This window comes from Camellia sinensis, chromosome 14 (assembly GCF_055761805.1).
Source record: "Camellia sinensis isolate YWXY chromosome 14, ASM5576180v1, whole genome shotgun sequence".
Lineage (NCBI taxonomy): Eukaryota > Viridiplantae > Streptophyta > Magnoliopsida > Ericales > Theaceae > Camellia > Camellia sinensis.
The window spans coordinates 103,101,291-103,118,081 of NC_138974.1; the positions used below are offsets into that span (position 1 = coordinate 103,101,291).

At 45.6% G+C, this 16,791-nt stretch overlaps 41 non-coding genes across 41 annotated transcripts; all 41 read left to right on the forward strand.

The window, feature by feature from the left end:
* The first annotated feature begins 61 nt into the window (after nucleotides 1-61).
* LOC145811559 (5S ribosomal RNA) lies at nucleotides 62-180 on the forward strand. The gene has a single exon (XR_014355098.1). It is a non-coding gene; the product is annotated as a 5S ribosomal RNA (ribosomal RNA).
* A 194-nt stretch (nucleotides 181-374) lies between these two features.
* LOC145810558 (5S ribosomal RNA) lies at nucleotides 375-493 on the forward strand. The gene has a single exon (XR_014354122.1). It is a non-coding gene; the product is annotated as a 5S ribosomal RNA (ribosomal RNA).
* Nucleotides 494-696: 203 nt separating this feature from the next.
* Nucleotides 697-815, forward strand: LOC145810899 (5S ribosomal RNA). The gene has a single exon (XR_014354452.1). It is a non-coding gene; the product is annotated as a 5S ribosomal RNA (ribosomal RNA).
* A 195-nt stretch (nucleotides 816-1,010) lies between these two features.
* Nucleotides 1,011-1,129, forward strand: LOC145811633 (5S ribosomal RNA). Its single transcript, XR_014355171.1, has one exon. It is a non-coding gene; the product is annotated as a 5S ribosomal RNA (ribosomal RNA).
* Nucleotides 1,130-1,326: 197 nt separating this feature from the next.
* Nucleotides 1,327-1,445, forward strand: LOC145811917 (5S ribosomal RNA). Its single transcript, XR_014355448.1, has one exon. It is a non-coding gene; the product is annotated as a 5S ribosomal RNA (ribosomal RNA).
* Nucleotides 1,446-1,638: 193 nt separating this feature from the next.
* LOC145811366 (5S ribosomal RNA) lies at nucleotides 1,639-1,757 on the forward strand. The gene has a single exon (XR_014354909.1). It is a non-coding gene; the product is annotated as a 5S ribosomal RNA (ribosomal RNA).
* Nucleotides 1,758-1,949: 192 nt separating this feature from the next.
* LOC145812240 (5S ribosomal RNA) lies at nucleotides 1,950-2,068 on the forward strand. Its single transcript, XR_014355770.1, has one exon. It is a non-coding gene; the product is annotated as a 5S ribosomal RNA (ribosomal RNA).
* Nucleotides 2,069-2,263: 195 nt separating this feature from the next.
* On the forward strand, nucleotides 2,264-2,382 carry LOC145811260 (5S ribosomal RNA). The gene has a single exon (XR_014354804.1). It is a non-coding gene; the product is annotated as a 5S ribosomal RNA (ribosomal RNA).
* Nucleotides 2,383-2,583: 201 nt separating this feature from the next.
* Nucleotides 2,584-2,702, forward strand: LOC145810179 (5S ribosomal RNA). Its single transcript, XR_014353750.1, has one exon. It is a non-coding gene; the product is annotated as a 5S ribosomal RNA (ribosomal RNA).
* Nucleotides 2,703-2,895: 193 nt separating this feature from the next.
* LOC145811570 (5S ribosomal RNA) lies at nucleotides 2,896-3,014 on the forward strand. Its single transcript, XR_014355109.1, has one exon. It is a non-coding gene; the product is annotated as a 5S ribosomal RNA (ribosomal RNA).
* A 195-nt stretch (nucleotides 3,015-3,209) lies between these two features.
* On the forward strand, nucleotides 3,210-3,328 carry LOC145811669 (5S ribosomal RNA). Its single transcript, XR_014355204.1, has one exon. It is a non-coding gene; the product is annotated as a 5S ribosomal RNA (ribosomal RNA).
* Nucleotides 3,329-3,519: 191 nt separating this feature from the next.
* Nucleotides 3,520-3,638, forward strand: LOC145811516 (5S ribosomal RNA). Its single transcript, XR_014355056.1, has one exon. It is a non-coding gene; the product is annotated as a 5S ribosomal RNA (ribosomal RNA).
* A 194-nt stretch (nucleotides 3,639-3,832) lies between these two features.
* LOC145809210 (5S ribosomal RNA) lies at nucleotides 3,833-3,951 on the forward strand. Its single transcript, XR_014352713.1, has one exon. It is a non-coding gene; the product is annotated as a 5S ribosomal RNA (ribosomal RNA).
* A 194-nt stretch (nucleotides 3,952-4,145) lies between these two features.
* On the forward strand, nucleotides 4,146-4,264 carry LOC145811779 (5S ribosomal RNA). The gene has a single exon (XR_014355312.1). It is a non-coding gene; the product is annotated as a 5S ribosomal RNA (ribosomal RNA).
* Nucleotides 4,265-4,460: 196 nt separating this feature from the next.
* LOC145810491 (5S ribosomal RNA) lies at nucleotides 4,461-4,579 on the forward strand. The gene has a single exon (XR_014354057.1). It is a non-coding gene; the product is annotated as a 5S ribosomal RNA (ribosomal RNA).
* Nucleotides 4,580-4,774: 195 nt separating this feature from the next.
* On the forward strand, nucleotides 4,775-4,893 carry LOC145812082 (5S ribosomal RNA). Its single transcript, XR_014355607.1, has one exon. It is a non-coding gene; the product is annotated as a 5S ribosomal RNA (ribosomal RNA).
* A 193-nt stretch (nucleotides 4,894-5,086) lies between these two features.
* Nucleotides 5,087-5,205, forward strand: LOC145811851 (5S ribosomal RNA). Its single transcript, XR_014355382.1, has one exon. It is a non-coding gene; the product is annotated as a 5S ribosomal RNA (ribosomal RNA).
* A 4,068-nt stretch (nucleotides 5,206-9,273) lies between these two features.
* On the forward strand, nucleotides 9,274-9,392 carry LOC145811827 (5S ribosomal RNA). The gene has a single exon (XR_014355358.1). It is a non-coding gene; the product is annotated as a 5S ribosomal RNA (ribosomal RNA).
* A 193-nt stretch (nucleotides 9,393-9,585) lies between these two features.
* On the forward strand, nucleotides 9,586-9,704 carry LOC145811953 (5S ribosomal RNA). The gene has a single exon (XR_014355481.1). It is a non-coding gene; the product is annotated as a 5S ribosomal RNA (ribosomal RNA).
* A 196-nt stretch (nucleotides 9,705-9,900) lies between these two features.
* LOC145812123 (5S ribosomal RNA) lies at nucleotides 9,901-10,019 on the forward strand. Its single transcript, XR_014355647.1, has one exon. It is a non-coding gene; the product is annotated as a 5S ribosomal RNA (ribosomal RNA).
* A 192-nt stretch (nucleotides 10,020-10,211) lies between these two features.
* On the forward strand, nucleotides 10,212-10,330 carry LOC145811142 (5S ribosomal RNA). Its single transcript, XR_014354692.1, has one exon. It is a non-coding gene; the product is annotated as a 5S ribosomal RNA (ribosomal RNA).
* Nucleotides 10,331-10,524: 194 nt separating this feature from the next.
* On the forward strand, nucleotides 10,525-10,643 carry LOC145811994 (5S ribosomal RNA). Its single transcript, XR_014355520.1, has one exon. It is a non-coding gene; the product is annotated as a 5S ribosomal RNA (ribosomal RNA).
* Nucleotides 10,644-10,836: 193 nt separating this feature from the next.
* On the forward strand, nucleotides 10,837-10,955 carry LOC145811699 (5S ribosomal RNA). The gene has a single exon (XR_014355234.1). It is a non-coding gene; the product is annotated as a 5S ribosomal RNA (ribosomal RNA).
* A 194-nt stretch (nucleotides 10,956-11,149) lies between these two features.
* On the forward strand, nucleotides 11,150-11,268 carry LOC145810272 (5S ribosomal RNA). The gene has a single exon (XR_014353848.1). It is a non-coding gene; the product is annotated as a 5S ribosomal RNA (ribosomal RNA).
* Nucleotides 11,269-11,466: 198 nt separating this feature from the next.
* LOC145810928 (5S ribosomal RNA) lies at nucleotides 11,467-11,585 on the forward strand. Its single transcript, XR_014354479.1, has one exon. It is a non-coding gene; the product is annotated as a 5S ribosomal RNA (ribosomal RNA).
* A 197-nt stretch (nucleotides 11,586-11,782) lies between these two features.
* Nucleotides 11,783-11,901, forward strand: LOC145810092 (5S ribosomal RNA). The gene has a single exon (XR_014353658.1). It is a non-coding gene; the product is annotated as a 5S ribosomal RNA (ribosomal RNA).
* A 199-nt stretch (nucleotides 11,902-12,100) lies between these two features.
* LOC145812108 (5S ribosomal RNA) lies at nucleotides 12,101-12,219 on the forward strand. The gene has a single exon (XR_014355632.1). It is a non-coding gene; the product is annotated as a 5S ribosomal RNA (ribosomal RNA).
* A 197-nt stretch (nucleotides 12,220-12,416) lies between these two features.
* On the forward strand, nucleotides 12,417-12,535 carry LOC145811065 (5S ribosomal RNA). The gene has a single exon (XR_014354617.1). It is a non-coding gene; the product is annotated as a 5S ribosomal RNA (ribosomal RNA).
* Nucleotides 12,536-12,722: 187 nt separating this feature from the next.
* Nucleotides 12,723-12,841, forward strand: LOC145811199 (5S ribosomal RNA). Its single transcript, XR_014354746.1, has one exon. It is a non-coding gene; the product is annotated as a 5S ribosomal RNA (ribosomal RNA).
* A 193-nt stretch (nucleotides 12,842-13,034) lies between these two features.
* On the forward strand, nucleotides 13,035-13,153 carry LOC145811911 (5S ribosomal RNA). Its single transcript, XR_014355442.1, has one exon. It is a non-coding gene; the product is annotated as a 5S ribosomal RNA (ribosomal RNA).
* Nucleotides 13,154-13,350: 197 nt separating this feature from the next.
* LOC145812298 (5S ribosomal RNA) lies at nucleotides 13,351-13,469 on the forward strand. Its single transcript, XR_014355835.1, has one exon. It is a non-coding gene; the product is annotated as a 5S ribosomal RNA (ribosomal RNA).
* A 195-nt stretch (nucleotides 13,470-13,664) lies between these two features.
* On the forward strand, nucleotides 13,665-13,783 carry LOC145810976 (5S ribosomal RNA). The gene has a single exon (XR_014354527.1). It is a non-coding gene; the product is annotated as a 5S ribosomal RNA (ribosomal RNA).
* Nucleotides 13,784-13,979: 196 nt separating this feature from the next.
* Nucleotides 13,980-14,098, forward strand: LOC145812148 (5S ribosomal RNA). The gene has a single exon (XR_014355672.1). It is a non-coding gene; the product is annotated as a 5S ribosomal RNA (ribosomal RNA).
* A 191-nt stretch (nucleotides 14,099-14,289) lies between these two features.
* Nucleotides 14,290-14,408, forward strand: LOC145809034 (5S ribosomal RNA). The gene has a single exon (XR_014352528.1). It is a non-coding gene; the product is annotated as a 5S ribosomal RNA (ribosomal RNA).
* A 198-nt stretch (nucleotides 14,409-14,606) lies between these two features.
* Nucleotides 14,607-14,725, forward strand: LOC145810602 (5S ribosomal RNA). Its single transcript, XR_014354163.1, has one exon. It is a non-coding gene; the product is annotated as a 5S ribosomal RNA (ribosomal RNA).
* A 191-nt stretch (nucleotides 14,726-14,916) lies between these two features.
* LOC145810769 (5S ribosomal RNA) lies at nucleotides 14,917-15,035 on the forward strand. Its single transcript, XR_014354325.1, has one exon. It is a non-coding gene; the product is annotated as a 5S ribosomal RNA (ribosomal RNA).
* A 199-nt stretch (nucleotides 15,036-15,234) lies between these two features.
* LOC145811440 (5S ribosomal RNA) lies at nucleotides 15,235-15,353 on the forward strand. Its single transcript, XR_014354981.1, has one exon. It is a non-coding gene; the product is annotated as a 5S ribosomal RNA (ribosomal RNA).
* A 196-nt stretch (nucleotides 15,354-15,549) lies between these two features.
* On the forward strand, nucleotides 15,550-15,668 carry LOC145811688 (5S ribosomal RNA). The gene has a single exon (XR_014355224.1). It is a non-coding gene; the product is annotated as a 5S ribosomal RNA (ribosomal RNA).
* A 196-nt stretch (nucleotides 15,669-15,864) lies between these two features.
* Nucleotides 15,865-15,983, forward strand: LOC145812282 (5S ribosomal RNA). Its single transcript, XR_014355817.1, has one exon. It is a non-coding gene; the product is annotated as a 5S ribosomal RNA (ribosomal RNA).
* Nucleotides 15,984-16,180: 197 nt separating this feature from the next.
* LOC145809748 (5S ribosomal RNA) lies at nucleotides 16,181-16,299 on the forward strand. Its single transcript, XR_014353310.1, has one exon. It is a non-coding gene; the product is annotated as a 5S ribosomal RNA (ribosomal RNA).
* A 192-nt stretch (nucleotides 16,300-16,491) lies between these two features.
* LOC145811257 (5S ribosomal RNA) lies at nucleotides 16,492-16,610 on the forward strand. Its single transcript, XR_014354801.1, has one exon. It is a non-coding gene; the product is annotated as a 5S ribosomal RNA (ribosomal RNA).
* The last annotated feature ends 181 nt before the right edge of the window (nucleotides 16,611-16,791 follow it).

Genomic DNA, 16,791 nt, shown 5'->3' on the forward strand with positions numbered 1-16,791 from the left:
CCATTCAATTTCATTTTTTTCCCGTCTACTGCTTAAAACAATAAAGTCGCGGTTAATCGTCGGGTGCGGTCATACCCGCACTAATGCACCGGATCCCATCAGAACTCCGCAATTAAGCGTGCTTGGGCGAGAGTAGTACTAGGATGGGTGACCCCCTGGGATGTCCCCGTGTTGCACCCCTTTTGTCCCTTTTTCCACCCCCTCGTTTTTTTTTTCCCCCGGAGAGGCTGTCCGATTTTTAGCCCATTCAATCGCCTTCGCTTCCTTTTCGACAAATTTCTCCCTTTTAAACCATTTCCAAATTATCCTGTTCCATTCAATTTCGTTTTTTTTTCCGTCTACTGCATAAAACAATAAAGTCGCGGTTAATCTTCGGGTGCGATCATAGCAGCACTAATGCACCGGATCCCATAAGAACTCCGCAGTTAAGCGTGCTTGGGCGAGAGTAGTACTAGGATGGGTGACCCCCTGGGAAGTCCTCGTGTTGCACCCCTTTTGTCCCTCTTTCCACCCCCCCGTCCCCCCTTTTTTTTTTTTTCCCAGGACAGCCTGTCCGATTTTTAGTCCATTCAATCGCCTTCGCCTCATTTTCGACAAATTTATCCCTTTTAAACCATTTCCAGATTATCCTGTTCCATTCAATTTCATTTTTTTTCCTATCTACTGCTTAAAACAATAAAGTCGCGGTTAATCTTCGGCTGCGATCATACCAGCACTAATGCACCGGATCCCATCAGAACTCCGCAGTTAAGCGTGCTTGGGCGAGAGTAGTACTTGGATGGGTGACCCCCTGGGAAGTCCTCATGTTGCACCCCTTTTGTCCCTTTTTGCAACCGCCACTTTTTTTTTTTTTCCCCGGACAGCCTGTCCGATTTTTAGCCCATCCAATCGCCTTCGCCTACTTTTCGACAAATTTCTCCCTTTTAAACCATTTCCAGATTATCCTGTTCCATTCAATTTCATTTTTTTCACGTCTACTGCTTAAAACAATAAAGTCGCGGTTAATCTTCGGGTGCGATCATACCAGCACCAATGGACCGGATCCCATCAGAGCTCCTCAGTTAAGCGTGCTTGGGCGAGAGTAGTACTAGGATGGGTGACCCCCTGGGAAGTCCTCGTGTTGCACCCCTTTTGTCCCTTTCTCTACCCCCCCCCCAATTTTTTTTTTCCCCGGAAAGCCTGTCCGATTTTTAGCCCATTCAATCGGCTTCGTCTCCTTTTCGACAAATTTCTCCCTTTTAAACCATTTCCAGATTATCCTGTTCCATTGAATTTCATTTTTTTCCCATTCCACTGCTTAAAACAATAAAGTCGCGGTTAATCTTCGGGTGCGATCATACCAGCATTAATGCACCGGATCCCATCAGAACCCCGCAATTAAGCGTGATTGGGCGAGAGTAGTACTAGGATGGGTGACCCCCTGAGAAGTCCTCGTGTTGCACCCCTTTTGTCCCTTTTTCCACCGCCCCTTTTTTTTTTTCCCCGGACAGCCTGTCCGATTTTTAACCCATTCAATCGCCTTCGCTTCCTTTTCGACAAATTTCTCCGATTTAAACCATTTCCAAATTATCCCGTTCCATTCAATTTCATCTTTTTTCCCGTCTACTGCATAAAACAAAAAAGTCGCGGTTAACCTTCGGGTGCGATCATGCCCGCACTAATGCACCGGATCCCATCAGAAATCCGCAGTTAAGCGTGCTTGGGCGAGAGTAGTACTAGGACGGGTGACCCCTTGGGAAGTCCTCGTGTTGCACCCCTTTTGTCCCTTTTTCCCCCTCCCCATTTTTTTTTCCCCGGACAGCCTGTCTGATTTTTAGCCCATTCAATCGCCTTCGCCTCCTTTTTGACAAATTTCTCCCTTTTAAACCATTTCCAGATTATCCTGTTCCATTCAATTTCATTCTTTTTCCCGTCTACTGCTTAAAACAATAAAGTCGCGGTTAATCTTCGTTTGCGATCATACAAGCACTAATACACCGGATCCCATCAGAACTCCGCAGTTAAGCGTGCTTGGGCAAGAGTAGTACTAGGTTGGGTGAACCCCTAGGAAGTCCTCGTGTTGCACCCCTTTTGTCACTTTTTCCCCCCCCCCACTTTTTTTTTTTCCCCGGACAGCCTGTCTGATTTTTAGCACATTACACCGCCTTCGCCTCCTTTTTGAAAAATTTCTCCCTTTTAAACCATTTCCAGATTATCCTGTTCCATTCAATTTCATTCTTTTTCCCGTCTACTGCTTAAAACAATAAAGTCGCGGTTAATCTTCGGGTGCGATCATACCAGCACTAATGCACCGGATCCCATCAGAACTCCGCAGTTAAGCGTGCTTGGGCGAGAGTGGTACTAGGATGAGTGACCCCCTGGGAAGTCCTCGTGTTACACCCCTTTTGTCCCTTTTTCCTACCCCCCCACCCCCGTGTTTTTTTTTCCCCGTACAGCCTGTCCGATTTTTAGCCAATTCAATCGCCTTCGCCCCCTTTTCGACAAATTTCTCCCTTTTAAAACATTTCCAGATTATCCTGTTCCATTCAATTTCATTTTTTTTCCCGTCTACTGCTTAAAATAATAAAGTCGCGGTTAATCATCGGGTGCAATCATACCAGCACTAATGCACCGGATCCCATCAGAACTCCGCAGTTAAGCGTGCTTGGGCGAGAGTAGTACTAGGATGGGTGACCCCCTGGGAAGTCCTCGTGTAGCACCCAATTTGTCCCTTTTTCCACCCACCTTTTTTTTTTTTCCCCGGACAGCCTGTCCGATTTTTATCCCATTCAATCGCCTTCGCCTACTTTTCGACAAATTTCTCTCATTTAAACGATTTCCAGATTATCCTGTTCCATTCAATTTCATTTTTTTTCCCGTCTACTGCTTAAAACAATAAAGTCGCGGTTAATCTTCGGGTGCGATCATACCAGCACTAATGCACCGGATCCCATCAGAAATCCGCAGTTAAGCGTGCTCGGGCGAGAGTAGTACTAGGATGGGTGACCCCCTGGAAAGTCCTCATGTTGCACCCCTTTTGTCCATTTTTCCAACCCCCCCGTTTTTTTTTTCCCCCGGACAGCCTGTCCAATTTTTAGCCCATTCAATCGCCTTCGCCTCCTTTTCGACAAATTTCTCCCTTTTAAACCATTTTCAGATTATCCTGTTCCATTCAATTTCATTTTTTTTCCCGTCTGGTGCTTAAAACAATAAAGTCGCGGTTAATCTTCGGGTGCGATCATACCAGCATTAATGCACCGGATTCCATCAGAACTCCGCAGTTAAGCGTGCTTTGGCGAGAGTAGTACTAGGATGAGTGACCCCCTGGGAAGTCCTCGTGTTGCACCCCTTTTGTCCCTTTTTCCAGCCCCCCGTTTTTTTTTTCCCGGACAGCCTGTCCGATTTTTAGCCCTTCAATCGCCTTCACCTCCTTTTCAACAAATTTCTCCCTTTTAAACCATTTCCAGATTATCCTGTTCCATACAATTTCAATTTTTTTCCCGTCTACTGCTTAAAACGATAAAGTCGCGGTTAATCTTCGGGTCCGATCATACCCGCACTAATGCACCGGATCCCATCAGAACTCTGCAGTTAAGCGTGCTTGGACGAGAGTAGTACTAGGATGGGTGACCCCATGGGAAGTCCCCGTGTTGCACCCCATTTGCCCCTTTTTCCCGGCACCCCATTTTTTTTTTCCCCGGACAGCCGTTCCGATTTTTAGCCCATTCAATCGCCTTCGCCTACTTTTCGACAAATTTCTCCCTTTTAAACCATTTCCAGATTATCCTGTTCCATTCAATTTCATTGTTTTTCCCGTCTACTGCTTAAAACAATAAAGTCGCGGTTAATCTTCGGGTGCGATCATACCCGCACTAATGCACCGGATCCCATCAGAACTCCGCAGTTAAGCGTGCTTGGGCGAGAGTAGTACTAGGATGGGTGACCCCCTGGGAAGTCCTCGTGTTGCACCCCTTTTGTCCCTTTTTCCACCCCTTCCCTTTTTTTTTTTCCCCGGACAGCCCGTCCGATTTTAGCCCATTCAATCGCCTTCGCCTCCTTTTCGACAAATTTCTCCCTTTTAAACCATTTCCAGAATATCCTGTTCCATCCAACTTCATTTTTTTTCCCGTCTACTGCTTAAAACAATAAAGTCGCGGTTAATATTCGGGGGCAATCATACCAGCGCTACTGCACCGGATCCCATCAGAACTCCGCAGTTAAGCGTGCTTGGGCGAGAGTAGTACTAGGATGGGTGACCCCCTGGAAGGTCCTCGTGTTGCACACTTTTTGTCCCTTTTTCCACCCCCCCCCCCTTTTTTTTTTCCTCGAACAGCGTGTCCGATTTTTAGCCCATTCAATCGCCTTTGCCTCATTTTCGACAAATTTCTCCTTTTTAAACCATTTCCAGATTATCCTGTTCCATTCAATTTCATTTTTTTTCCCGTCTACTGCTTAAAATAACAAAGTCGCGGTTAATCTTCGGGTGCGATCATACCAGTGCTAATGCACCGGATCCCATCAGAACTTCGCAGTTAAGCGTGCTTGGGCGAGAGTAGTACTAGGATGGGTGACCCCCTGGGAAGTCCTCGTGTTGCACCCCTTTTGTCCCTTTTTCCACCCCCCCTTGTTTTTTTTTTCCCCGGACAGCCTGTCCGATTCTTAGCCCATTCAATCGCCTTCGCCTCCTTTTCGACAAATTTCTCCCTTTTAAACTATTTCCAGATTATCCTGTTCCATTCAATTTAAATTTTTTTCCCGTCTACTGCATAAAAAAATAAAGTCGCGGTTAATCTTTGAGTGCGATCATACCAACACTAATGCACCGGATCCCATCAGAACTCCGCAATTAAGCATGCTTGGGTGAGAGTAGTACTGGGATGGGTGACCCCTTGGGAATTCCTCGTGTTGCACCCCTTTTGTCCCTTTTTCCACCCCCCCTTTTTTTCTTTTCCCCGGACAGCCTGTCCGATTTTTAGCCCATTCAATCGCCTTCGCCTCCTTTTCGACAAATTTCTCCCTTTTAAACCATTTCCAGATTATCCTGTTCCATTCAATTTCATTTTTTTCCCGTCTACTGCTTAAAACGATAAAGTCGCGGTTAATCATCGGGTGCGATTATACCAGCACCAATGCCCCGGATCCCATCAGAACTCCGCAGGTAAGCGTGCTTGGGCAAGAGTAGTATTGGGATGGGTGACCCCCTGGGAAGTCCTCGTGTTGCACCCCTTTTTTCCCTTTTGCCAACCCCCCCCCTTTTTTTTTTCCCCGGACAGCCTGTCCGATTTTCAGCCCATTCAATCGCCTTAGCCTCCATTTCGACAAATTTCTCCCTTTTAAACCATTTCCAGATTATCCTGTTCCATTCAATTTAATTTTTTTCCCGTCTACTGCTTCAAACAATAAAGTCGTGTAGACACCCCATTTTTGACCGTCCTCAAGACTTGGACGTCACCGTTTGAACACTCGGTGATCATCCATGATTGTGTTCGTTTGGAGTTCCCGGAGGTCTCGGCTCGCGCGCCCTACCTCAGGATCTCCGAACTTGACCGTGTGGTGTCCGGTTTTGCACCGAACACTTTTGTTTTGCCTTAGAAGGGCAGGGAATGTCTTGTGAGACACCCCCATACACCACCGGCAGTGGCTGGAGGCCACCGGCTGGTCTTTTTCTTCCATCGGCAATTTTGTTTGCCGGTCGGCACACTTTATTGCCGGTCGGCATAATATGTTGCCGGTCGGCACTGTTTTTTGCCGGAATAGCTTTTTTGGGCAGCCGACCACTGTTCCTCCACTTTATGGAGATATTTTGTGCCAGCTGTGATAGCTGGCACCAACTCCTTTCCCCTCCATACACGTGTATGGAGGGATTTCCCTCTAGCCAAGCTTGTTGTATAAGCTTTGCAAGAGGGATCCTTATAAGAGGGGGTCCTCCCTCTTGGTTCTAGGTTAGACTCTTAGAAACAAAAACCAGCCCTTAACAATATAGATACACTCTATCTCTATATCTCCCTCTTCCCCTTCCTTTGTGTGTGTTTCTTGGCCCAAAAGGTGTGTTTTACCTTACTTTTGCACCATTACACACACTATCACACCTTAGTCCGAGATTGAGGGACTTGGGGGAGTTGTTTCTTGAGTTTTGGACTGGTTTTGATCCAAAGAAGGAGGCTAGACCACTTGCTCTTCAAGGGTTCTTCAAGGGTGAGCATTTTCCTCTTTATTCCCCAAACTTGCATCGGTTTTCTACCTATTTTGTTTACTGTTTTAGCTCTTGTGTATAACATAAAAAAGGTTCATATTTTCCTTCTCTAACACTTTCATTGAGGTCTCTTTGTGGTTAGATCGCAAACTCACCCTCATAGGCCTTGTTTGGCCTATTTTGGTGCCCTTTTGATAAGGTTTTGTTCACTTCAGCATTTTGATCTTTTGATCACCAAAAATCAGTGTATTTTAGTGTCAAAAAGGTTGGTTTGAAGTCTTGCATAGGGGAGGGACACCCCTCTCCCTTTATGGTTTTGTTTACTTGCTTTTTGGGCTCAAAAGGATAGCATGCGTGCTTGTTGTTTCTTGGCTTCATTTCAGTACTTTTTTAGGCATCTTAGGTCTTACATAATCTCTATTTTTGGTCGGATTTGGTCCCTCTCGCATGCTTGTGATATTTGCTTTGTATCGCTCCATTTTGCTTAAAAGTACACCCCATGATTAGGCCATGATTTTTGTGTGTGTTGGCTTGGTTCCATGGAGCATTTAGCATTGTTTTTCCATGTTTAAAATCTATTGGTTGTCAACTTGGTCATGTTTAGCATGTTTGTTAGAGTTACTTTGTATTTTGGCTTGGATGCCTTGAGCATTTTGACCTCTAGCATGCATGGTTGTGTTTACCCTCTTGATTTGGCATCATCTATGGGTCATATTTTAGTCCAAGAATCATGCTTGTATGTGTGCATGCATGGCCTCTTTCATGCCTTGAAGATGTGCCCCCTTTATGCCTAAGAATGAGCCTTAGTGTGTTTGCTTCATGGGGGATATCTTAGTTGCCATACTAGGAGCTTTTGGGGTCCTATTTTGCATGCATAAATCCTGTTTTTGCTTGTTTTGATCATGCCATGAGTGGTCATGATAATGGGGGTGAGTTGTCTCCTTTTGTGTCTTAACTTTGGGACCATGAATTTGCTTGTTAACATGAGTTGATTGCCTACCATTTTAAGCACCTTTGGTCACTGTTTTGAGGAGGGTAAGGGTCTGTCCCTTTGCTTTTTTTTAAGCCCTCTTGCATGCTTGCTCCATGTTTGTTGGATAGTTGTTCCATTAAGCTTTGTAGCACATCAATTCCATGGTCAATTTGCTTCATGTTTGCATCATGTTTGTATCTTGTGTGCTTGGTATCATACATTTTGTCATCATAGTTGCATATTGCTTGTTGTGTTTTACATCTTGGTGGTATGACACATTTGAGGCTTGTGAGCATTGCATGCATTGCATTTACTTGGTTTGGGGTGTCAAACCAAGTGCGGGAGTCAAGGACCATTCATACTTCAAGTGACGTAATGTGCCTTGATCCCCGGTCATCGGGACCTTTGACTCCAATTTGATAAGGCCCCGGTTTTCACGTTATTTGTTGCATGCATTTTCATATCAAATAGCAAATTCGATCCATTGAGTCATCATGCACCTTGGATGGCTCAAAGGTCGAAGGTCATGCTTCTTTGAGTTCGAAATATGATAAGAAGTAGGACCATGCTTACATGTGTCCAAGAACCCCATGCCATGCACTGTCTGTTCTCTGTTTTGCTGTCAAATCGTCTGCTGTAGGAAGTTTCTGCCGACCGGCAGAATTTAGTGCCGACCGGCACTATCTGGAGTGCCGATGAACCTGATAAAGTGCCGACGGGAAGTTTGGAGTGCCGGTGGCGATTCTGTCTGGCCGGTGGTGCTCTGCAGAATGCAAGGAACTTGCTCCAGCACTTTGGTAATTTTCAGAAAGACAAGACAGTATAAACAGAGGCGACAAGAGTGTAGCACGGGTTTTCTGGGCAGGACGGATTCGAGCATGCATCATCTGCGCGCCCCGAGGCAAGGGCTGTGGCCACCCTCTTTATTCTTTTGCTTCCTTTTTTTTTAATTAATTAGGAATTTTGTAATAATTTTATTTGTTCATTATTTTGGGACTGTAATATTAATTCGAGCCCTCTGAGTGAGGGTAAACATGTAATAAGTGTGGGTGAGTGTGTGTATGTCTTCCAATCCCCATTTCTTTCTTCCCTTTTATTTACCAGCTTATGATGGTAGATTAGGGCATTTTGAAATTAGCATACCTTATGATCTGCATGCGTGCATTCATGCATCTGTTAACATGCACCGGGCTCGGTACATCATGCTAAACGCATTCGTATTTTCAAATTCCAAAATTGAATACATGAATTAGTTGGTTGCGTATCGTATGCCATATCTAGGTTAACCGAGCCTAACTAAAATTGCACCTTGTATGTGTTGCATTAGGCAAAATAACATGAACTAGGACATGCATGTTTTCTAACTAGTTTACTGTTTTGGCACGGAGTACAATGTAAGTATTTTTGCTTTAGCATCCAGCATGCGTGTGAATGTTGCCATAATAGTATGCCTGCCATGCGGCTAAGTGCTTACATGAGATAAACTGCTTGAATGCCTGTGGGTGGAGGTCAAATTGCTTAAATTGGGATAATGCGTTAAATCTGTGAATTTTAAGCCCACTAGATAGTGGCAAAACCATCTTTTCCAAAAGCCCACTTGAGGGTGGCAAAATCTGCATTTTAGCCTACTTGCGAGTAGCAAACCATTTTTAAACAAACATTAAATGTTTTGTTCCAATTTGGGTGATTTGGTCTATACTTGTTTGCTGTGCGCATAACATAGTAATTCTAGGCTAATAATTGGTTCAAGAACACATAGCGTTTTCAAAATTGGATATCACGGTTAGTAGAGGCCGGTCTTCGGACCGGGCGAGCGGGGGTGCTCACGAAGTGACCTTCCCCAATCGTACCCAAGTTCCCGAGCCGAGGCAACTTTGGTGATGACGGACACGTGGCCTTTTGGCACCGAGTCAGGGTTTCCTAAATTTCCCAAAATAAAATATTTAGGTGGTGACTCTGTATCTGGCAAAGCAGTCCATGTTTGGCACTTCTTTCAAAAATCCGTTTTCCTAAAACGATTTGCCAGATTTGGACTCTTTGGTTCAGATTAAGAACCGTGACACAAATCGAGTCCGAACTGTAGCATGGGGGCCCACGCGGGCGCTGTTACAAGTCGCGGTTAATCTTCGGGTGCGATCATACCAGCACTAACGCACCGGATCCCATCAGAACTCCGCAATTAAGCGTGATTGTGCGAGAGTAGTACTAGGATGGGTGACCCCCTGGGAAATCCTCGTGTTGCACCCCTTTTTTCCCTTTTTCTACCACCTTTTTTTTTTTTACGCCGAACAGCCGGTCCGATTTTTAGCCCATTCAATCGCCTTCGCCTCCTTTTCGACAAATTTCTCCCTTTTAAACCATTTCCAGATTATGTTGTTCCATTCAATTTCATTTTTTTTCCCGTCTACGGCTGAAAACAATAAAGTCGCGGTTAATCTTCGGGTGCGATCATACCTGCACTAATGCAAAGGATCCCATCAGAACTCCGTAGTTAAGCGTGCTTGGGCGAGAGTAGTACTAGGATGGGTGACCCCCTTGGACGTCCTCGTGTTGCACCCCTTTTGTCACTTTTTCCACCCCTCCCTTTTTTTTTTCTTTCCCCCGGACAGCCTGTCCGATTTTTAGCCCATTCAATCGCCTTGGCCTCCTTTTCGACAAATTTCTCCCTTTTAAACCATTTCCAGATTATCCTGTTCCATTCAATTTCATTTTTTCCCGTCTACTGCTTAAAACAATAAAGTCGCGGTTAACCTTCGGGTGCGATCACACCAGCACTAGTGCACCGGATCCCATCAGATCTCCGAATTTAAGCGTGCTTGGGCGAGAGTAGAACTAGGAAGGGTGACCCCCTGGGAAGTCCTCGTGTTGCATCCCTTTTGTCCCTTTTTCCACCCCGCCTTTTTTTTTTCCCCGGACAGCCTGTCCGATTTTTAGCCCATTCAATCGCCTTCGCCTCCTTTTCGACAAATTTCTCCCTTTTAAACCATTTCCAGATTATCCTGTTCCATTCAATTTCATTTTTTTTCCCGTCTACTACTTAAAACAATAAAGTCGCGGTTAATCTTCGGGTGCGATCATACCGGCACTAATGCACCGGATCCCATCAGAACTCCGCAGTTAAGCGTGCTTGGGCGAGAGTAGTGCTGGCATGGTTGACCCCCTGGGAAGTCCTCGTGTTGCACCCCTTTTGTCCCTTTTTCCACCCTCTCCTTTTTTTTTTCCTCCGGAAAGCCTGTCCGATTTTTAACCCATTCAATCGCCTTCGCTTCCTTTTCGAAAAATTTCTCCCTTTTAAACCATTTCCCGATTATCCTGTTCCATTCAATTTCATTTTTTTTCCCGTCTACTGCTTAAAACAAAAAAGTCGCGGTTAATCTTCGGGTGCGATCATACCGGCACTAATGCACGGGATCCCATCAAAACCCCGCAGTTAAGCGTGCTTAGGCGAGAGTAGTACTGGGATGGGTGACCCCCTGGGAAGTCCTCGTGTTGCACCCCTTGTGTCCCTTTTTCCACCCCCCCTTTTTTTTTTTCCCCGGACAGCCTGTCCGATTTTTAGCCCATTCAATCGCCGTCGCTTCCTTTTCAACAAATTTCTCTCTTTTAAACCATTTCCAGATTATCCTATTCCATTCAATTTCATTTTTTTTCCCGTCTACTGCTTAACACAATAAAGTCGCGGTTAATCTTCGGGAGCGATCATACCAGCACTAATGCACCGAATCCCATCAGAACTCTGCAGTTATGCGTGCTTGGGCGAGGGTAGTACTAGGGTGGGTGACCCCCTGGGAAGTCCTCGTGTTGCACCCCTTTTGTCCCTTTTTCCACCCCCACCTTTTTTATTTTTCCCCGGACAGCCTGTCTGATTTTTAGCCCATTCAATCGCCTTCGCCTAATTTTCGACAAATTTCTCCCTTTTAAACCATTTCCAGATTATCCTGTTCCATTCAGTTTCATTTTTTTCCCGTCTACTGCTTAAAACAATAAAGTCGCGGTTACTCTTCGTGTGCGATCAGACCAGCACTAATGCACCGGATCCCATCAGAACTCCGCAGTTAAGCGTGCTTGGGCGAGAGTAGTACTAGGATGGGTGACCCCGTGGGAAGTCCTCGTGTTGCACCCCTTTTGTCCATTTTTCCACCCCCCCTTTTTCTTTTTCTTTTCCCCGGACAGCCTGTCCGTTTAGTAGCCCATTCAATCGCCTTCGCCTCCTTTTCGACAAATTTCTCCCTTTTAAACAATTTCCTGATTATCCTGTTCCATTCAATTTCATTTTTTTTCCCGTCTACTGCTTAAAACAATAAAGTCGCGGTTAATCTTCGGGTGCGATCTTACCAGCACTAATGCACCGGATTCCATCAGAACTCCGGAGTTAAGCGTGCTTGGGCGAGAGTAGTACTAGGATGGGTAACCCCCTGGGAAGTCCTCGTGTTGCACCCTTTTTGTCCCTTTTTCCACCCCCCTTTTACTTTTTTTTTTCCCCGGACAGCCTGTCCCTTTTTTAGACCATTCAATCGCCTTCGCCTCCTTTTCGACAAATTTCTCCCTTTTAAACCATTTCCAGATTATCCTGTTCCATTCAATTTCATTTTTTTTCCCGTTTACTGCTTAAAACAATAAAGTCGAGGTTAATCTTCGGGTGCGATCATACCAGCACTAATGCACCGGATCCCATCAGAACTCCGCAGTTAAGCGTGCTTGGGCGAGAGTAGTACTAGGATGGGTGTCCCCCTGGGAAGTCCTCGTGTTGCAACCCTTTTTTCCATTTTCCACCCCCCCCCCGCTTTTTTTTTTTTTTTCCGGACAGCATGTCCGATTTTTAGCCCATTCAATCGTCTTCGCCTCCTTTTCGACAAATTTCTCATTTTTAAACCATTTCCAGATTATCCTGTTCCATTCAATTTCATTTTTTTTCTCGTCTACTGCTTAAAAGAATAAAGTCGCGGTTAATCTTCAGGTGCGATCATAACAGTATTAATGCACCGGATCCCATCAGAACTCCGTAGTTAAGCGTTCTTAGGCGAGAGTAGTACTAGGATGGGTGACCCCCTGGGAAGTCCTCGTGGTGCACCCCTTTTGTCCCCTTTTCCACCCCCGCCCCTTTTTTTTTTTTTCCCGGACAGCCTGTCTGATTTTTTGCCCATTCAATCGCCTTCGCCTCCTTTTCGACAAATTTCTCCCTTTTAAACCATTTCCAGATTATCCTGTTCCATTCAATTTCATTTTTTTTCCCGCTTACTGCTTAAAACAATAAAGTCGCGGTTAATCATCGGGTGCGATCATACCAGCACTAATGCACCGGATCCCATCAGAACTCCGCAGTTAAGCGTGCTCGGTTGAGAGTAGTACTAGGATGGGTGACCCCCTGGGAAGTCCCCGTGTTGCATCCCTTTTTCCACCCCCCCCCTTTTTTCTTTTCCCCGGACAGCCTGTCCGATTTTTAGCCCATTCAATCGCCTTCGTCTCATTTTCGACAAATTTCTCCCTTTTAAACCATTTCCAGATTATCCTGTTCCATTCAATTTCATTTTTTTTTCCCGTCTACTGCTTAAAGCAATAATGTCGGAGTTAATCTTCGGGTGCGATCATAGCAGCACTAATGCACCGGATCCCATCAGAACTCTGCAGTTAAGCGTGTTTGGGCGGGAGTAGTACTAGGATGGGTGACCCCCTGGGAAGTCCTCGTGTTGCACCCCTTTTGTCCCTTTTTCCACCCCCGCATTTTTTTTTCCCCGGACAGCCTACCCGATTTTTAGCCAATTCAATCACCTTCGCCTCCTTTTCGACAAATTTCTCCCTTTTAAATCATTTCCAGATTATCCTGTTCCATTCAATTTCATTTTTTTTTTCGGTCTACTGCTTAAAACAATAAAGTCGCGGTTAATTTTCGAGTGCGATCATACCAGCACTAATGCACCGGATCCCATCAGAACTCCGCAGTTAAGCGTGCTTGGGCGACAGTAGTACTAGGATGGGTGACCCCCTGGGAAGTCCTCGTGGTTCACCCCTTTTGTCCCTTTTTCCACCCCCCACTTTTTTTTTTTCTTCCTCGGACAACCTGTCCGTTTTTTAGCCCATCCAATCGCCATCGCCTCCTTTTCGACAAATTTCTCCCTTTTAAACCATTTCCAGATTATCCTGTTCCATTCAATTTCAATTTTTTTCCCGTCCACTGCTTAAAACAATAAAGTCGCGGTTAATCTTCGGGTGCGATCATACAAGCGCTAATGCACCGGATCCCATCAGAACTCCGCAGTTAAGCGTGCATGGCCGAGAGCAGTACTAGGATGGGTGGACCCCTAGGAAGTCCTCGTGTTGCACCCCTCTTGTCCCTTTTTCCACCCCCCTCTTTTTTTTTTTTCCACGGACAGCCTGTCCGATTTTTAGCCCATTCAATCGCCTTCGCCTCCTTTTCGACAAATTTCTCCCGTTTAAACCATTTCCAGATTATCCTGTTCCATTCAATTTCTTCTTTTTTCCCGTCTACTGCTTAAAACAATAAAGTCGCGGTTAATCTTCGGGTGCGATCATACCAGCACTAATGCACCGGATCCCACCAGAACTCCGCAGTTAAGCGTGCTTGGGCGAGAGTAGCACTAGGATGGGTGACCCCCTGGGAAGTCCTCGTGTTGCACCCCTTTTGTACCTTTTTCCACCCCCCCCCCTTTTTTTTTTTCCCCGGACAGCCTGTCCGATTTTTGGCCCAATCAATCGCCTTCGCCTCCTTTTCGACAAATTTCTCCCTTTTAAACCATTTCCAGATTATCCTGTTCCCTTTAATTTCATTTTTTTTCCCGTCTACTGCTTAAAACTATAAAGGCGCGGTTAATCTTCGGGTGCGATCATACCAGCACTAATGCACGGGATCCCATCAGAACTCCGAACTTAAGCATGCTTAGGCGAGAGTAGTACTAGGATGGTTGACCCCTCGAGAAGTCCACGTGTTGCACCCCTTTTGTCCCGTTTTCCACCCCCTCTTTGTTTTTCCTCGGACAGCCTGTCCGATTTTTAGCCCATTCAATAGCCTTCGCCTCCTTTTCGACAAATTTCTCCCTTTTAAACCTTTTCCAGATTATCCTGTTCCATTCAATTTCATTTTTTTTCCCGTCTACTGCTTAAAATAATAAAGTCGCGATTAATCTTCGGGTGCGATCATACCAGCACTAATGCACCGGATCCCATCAGAACTCCGCAGTTAAGCGTGCTTGGGCGAGAGTAGTACTAGGATGGGTGACCCCGTGGGAAGTCCTCGTGTTGCACCCCTTTTGTCCCTTTTTCCACCCCCCCCCCCCGTTTTTTTTTTCCCCGGACAGCCTAACCGATTTTTAGCCCATTCAATCGCCTTCGCCTCCTTTTCGACAAATTTCTCCCTTTTAAACCATTTCCAGATTATCCTGTTCCATTCAATTTAATTTTTTTTCCCGTCTACTGCTTAAAACAAAAAAGTCGCGATTAATCTTCGGGTGCGATCATACCAGCACTAATGCACCGGATCCCATCAGAACTCCGCAGTTAAGCGTGCTTGGGCCAGAGTAGTACTAGGATGGGTGACCCCCTAGGAAGTCCTCGTGTTGCACCCCTTTTGTCCATTTTTCCACCCCCTTTCTTTTTTTCCCCAGACAGCCTGTCCGATTTCTAGCCCATTCAATCCCCTTCGCCTCCTTTTCGACAAATTTCTCCCGTTTAAACCATTTCCAGATTATCCTGTCCCATTCAATTTCATTTTTTTTCCCGTCTACTGCTCAAAACAATAAAGTCGTGGTTAATCTTCGGGTGCGATCATACCAGCACTAATGCACCGGATCCCATCAGAACTCCGCAGCTAAGCGTGCTTGGGCGAGAGTAGTACTAGAATGGTTGACCCCCTTGGAAGTCCTCGTGTTGCACCCCTTTTGTCCCTTTTTCCAACCCGCCCCCTTTTTTTTTTTTTTTCCTGGACAGCCTGTCCAATTTTTAGGCCATTCAATCGCCTTCGCCGCCTTTTCGACAAATTTTTCCCTTTAAAACCATTTCCAGATTATCCTGTTCCATTCAATTTCATTTTTTTTCCCGTCTACTGCTGAAAACAATAAAGTCGAGGTTAATCTTCAGGTGCGATCATACCAGCACTAATGCACCGGATCCCATCAGAACCCCGCAGTTAAGCGTGCTTGGGCCAGAGTAGTACTAGGATGGGTGACCCCCTGGGAAGTCCTCGTGTTGCACCCCATTTGTCCCTTTTTCCACCCCGCCCCCTTTTTTTTTTTTCCCCGGACAGCCTGTCCGATTTTTAGCCCATTCAATCGCCTTCGCTTCCTTTTCGACAAATTTCTCCCTTTTAAACCATTTCCAGATTATCCTGTTCCATTCAATTTCATTTTTTTCCCCTCTACTGCTTAAAACAATAAAGTCGAGGTTAATCTTCAGGTGCGATCATACCAGCACTAATGCACCGGATCCCATCAGAACCCCGCAGTCAAGCGTGCTTGGGCCAGAGTAGTACTAGGATGGGTGACCCCCTGGGAAGTCCTCGTGTTGCACCCCTTTTGTCCCTTTTTCCACCCCCCCCCCTTTTTTTTTTTCCCCGGACTACCTCTCCGATTTTTAGCCCATTCAATCGCCTTCGCCTCCTTTTCGACAAATTTCTCCCTTTTAAACCATTTCCTGATTATCCTGTTCCATTCAATTTCATTTTTTTTCCCGTCTACTGCTTAAAACAATAAAGTCGCGATTAATCTTCGGGTGCGATCATACCAGCACTAATGCACCGGATCCCTTCAGAACTCCGCAATTAAGCGTGCTTCTGCGAGAGTAGTACTAGGATGGGTGACACCCTGGGAAGTCCTCGTGTTGCACCCCTGTTGTCCCTTTTTCCAACCCCCTCCCGTTTTTTTTTTTCCCCGGACAGCCTGTCCGATTTTTAGCCCATTCAATCGCCTTCGCATCCTTTTCGACAAATTTTTCCCTTTTAAACCATTTCCAGATTATCCTGTTCCATTCAATTTCATTTTTTTTCTCGTCTACCACTAAAAACAATAAAGTCGCGGTTAATCTTTGGGTGCGATCATACCAGCACTACTGCACCGGATCCCATCGGAACTCCGCAGTTAAGCGTGCTTGGGCGAGAGTAGTACTAGGATGGGTGACCCCCTGGGAAGTCCTCGTGTTGCACCCCTTTTGTCCCTTTTTCCACACCCTCCTTTTTTTTTTCCCCAGACAGCCTGTCCGATTTTTGGCCCATTCAATCGCCTTCGCCTCCTTTTCGAAAAATTTCCCCGTTTTAAACCATTTCCAGATTATCCTGTTCCATTCAATTTCATTTTTTTCCCGTCTACTGCTTAAAACAATAAAGTCGAGGTTAATCTTCGGGTGCAATCATACCAGCACTAATGCACCGGATCGCATCAGAACTCCGCAGTTAAGCGTGTTTGGGCGAGAGTGGTACTAGGATGGGTGACCCCCTGGGAAGTCCTCGTGTTGCGCCCCTTTTGTCCCTTTTTAAACCCCTCCCTTTTTTTTCCCTGGATAGCCTGTCCGATTTTTAACCCATTTAATCGCCTTCGCCTCCTTTTCGACAAATTTCTCCCTTTTAAACCATTTCCAGATTATCCTGTTCCATTCAATTTCATTTTTTTTCCCGTCTACTGCTTAAAACAATAAAGTCGCG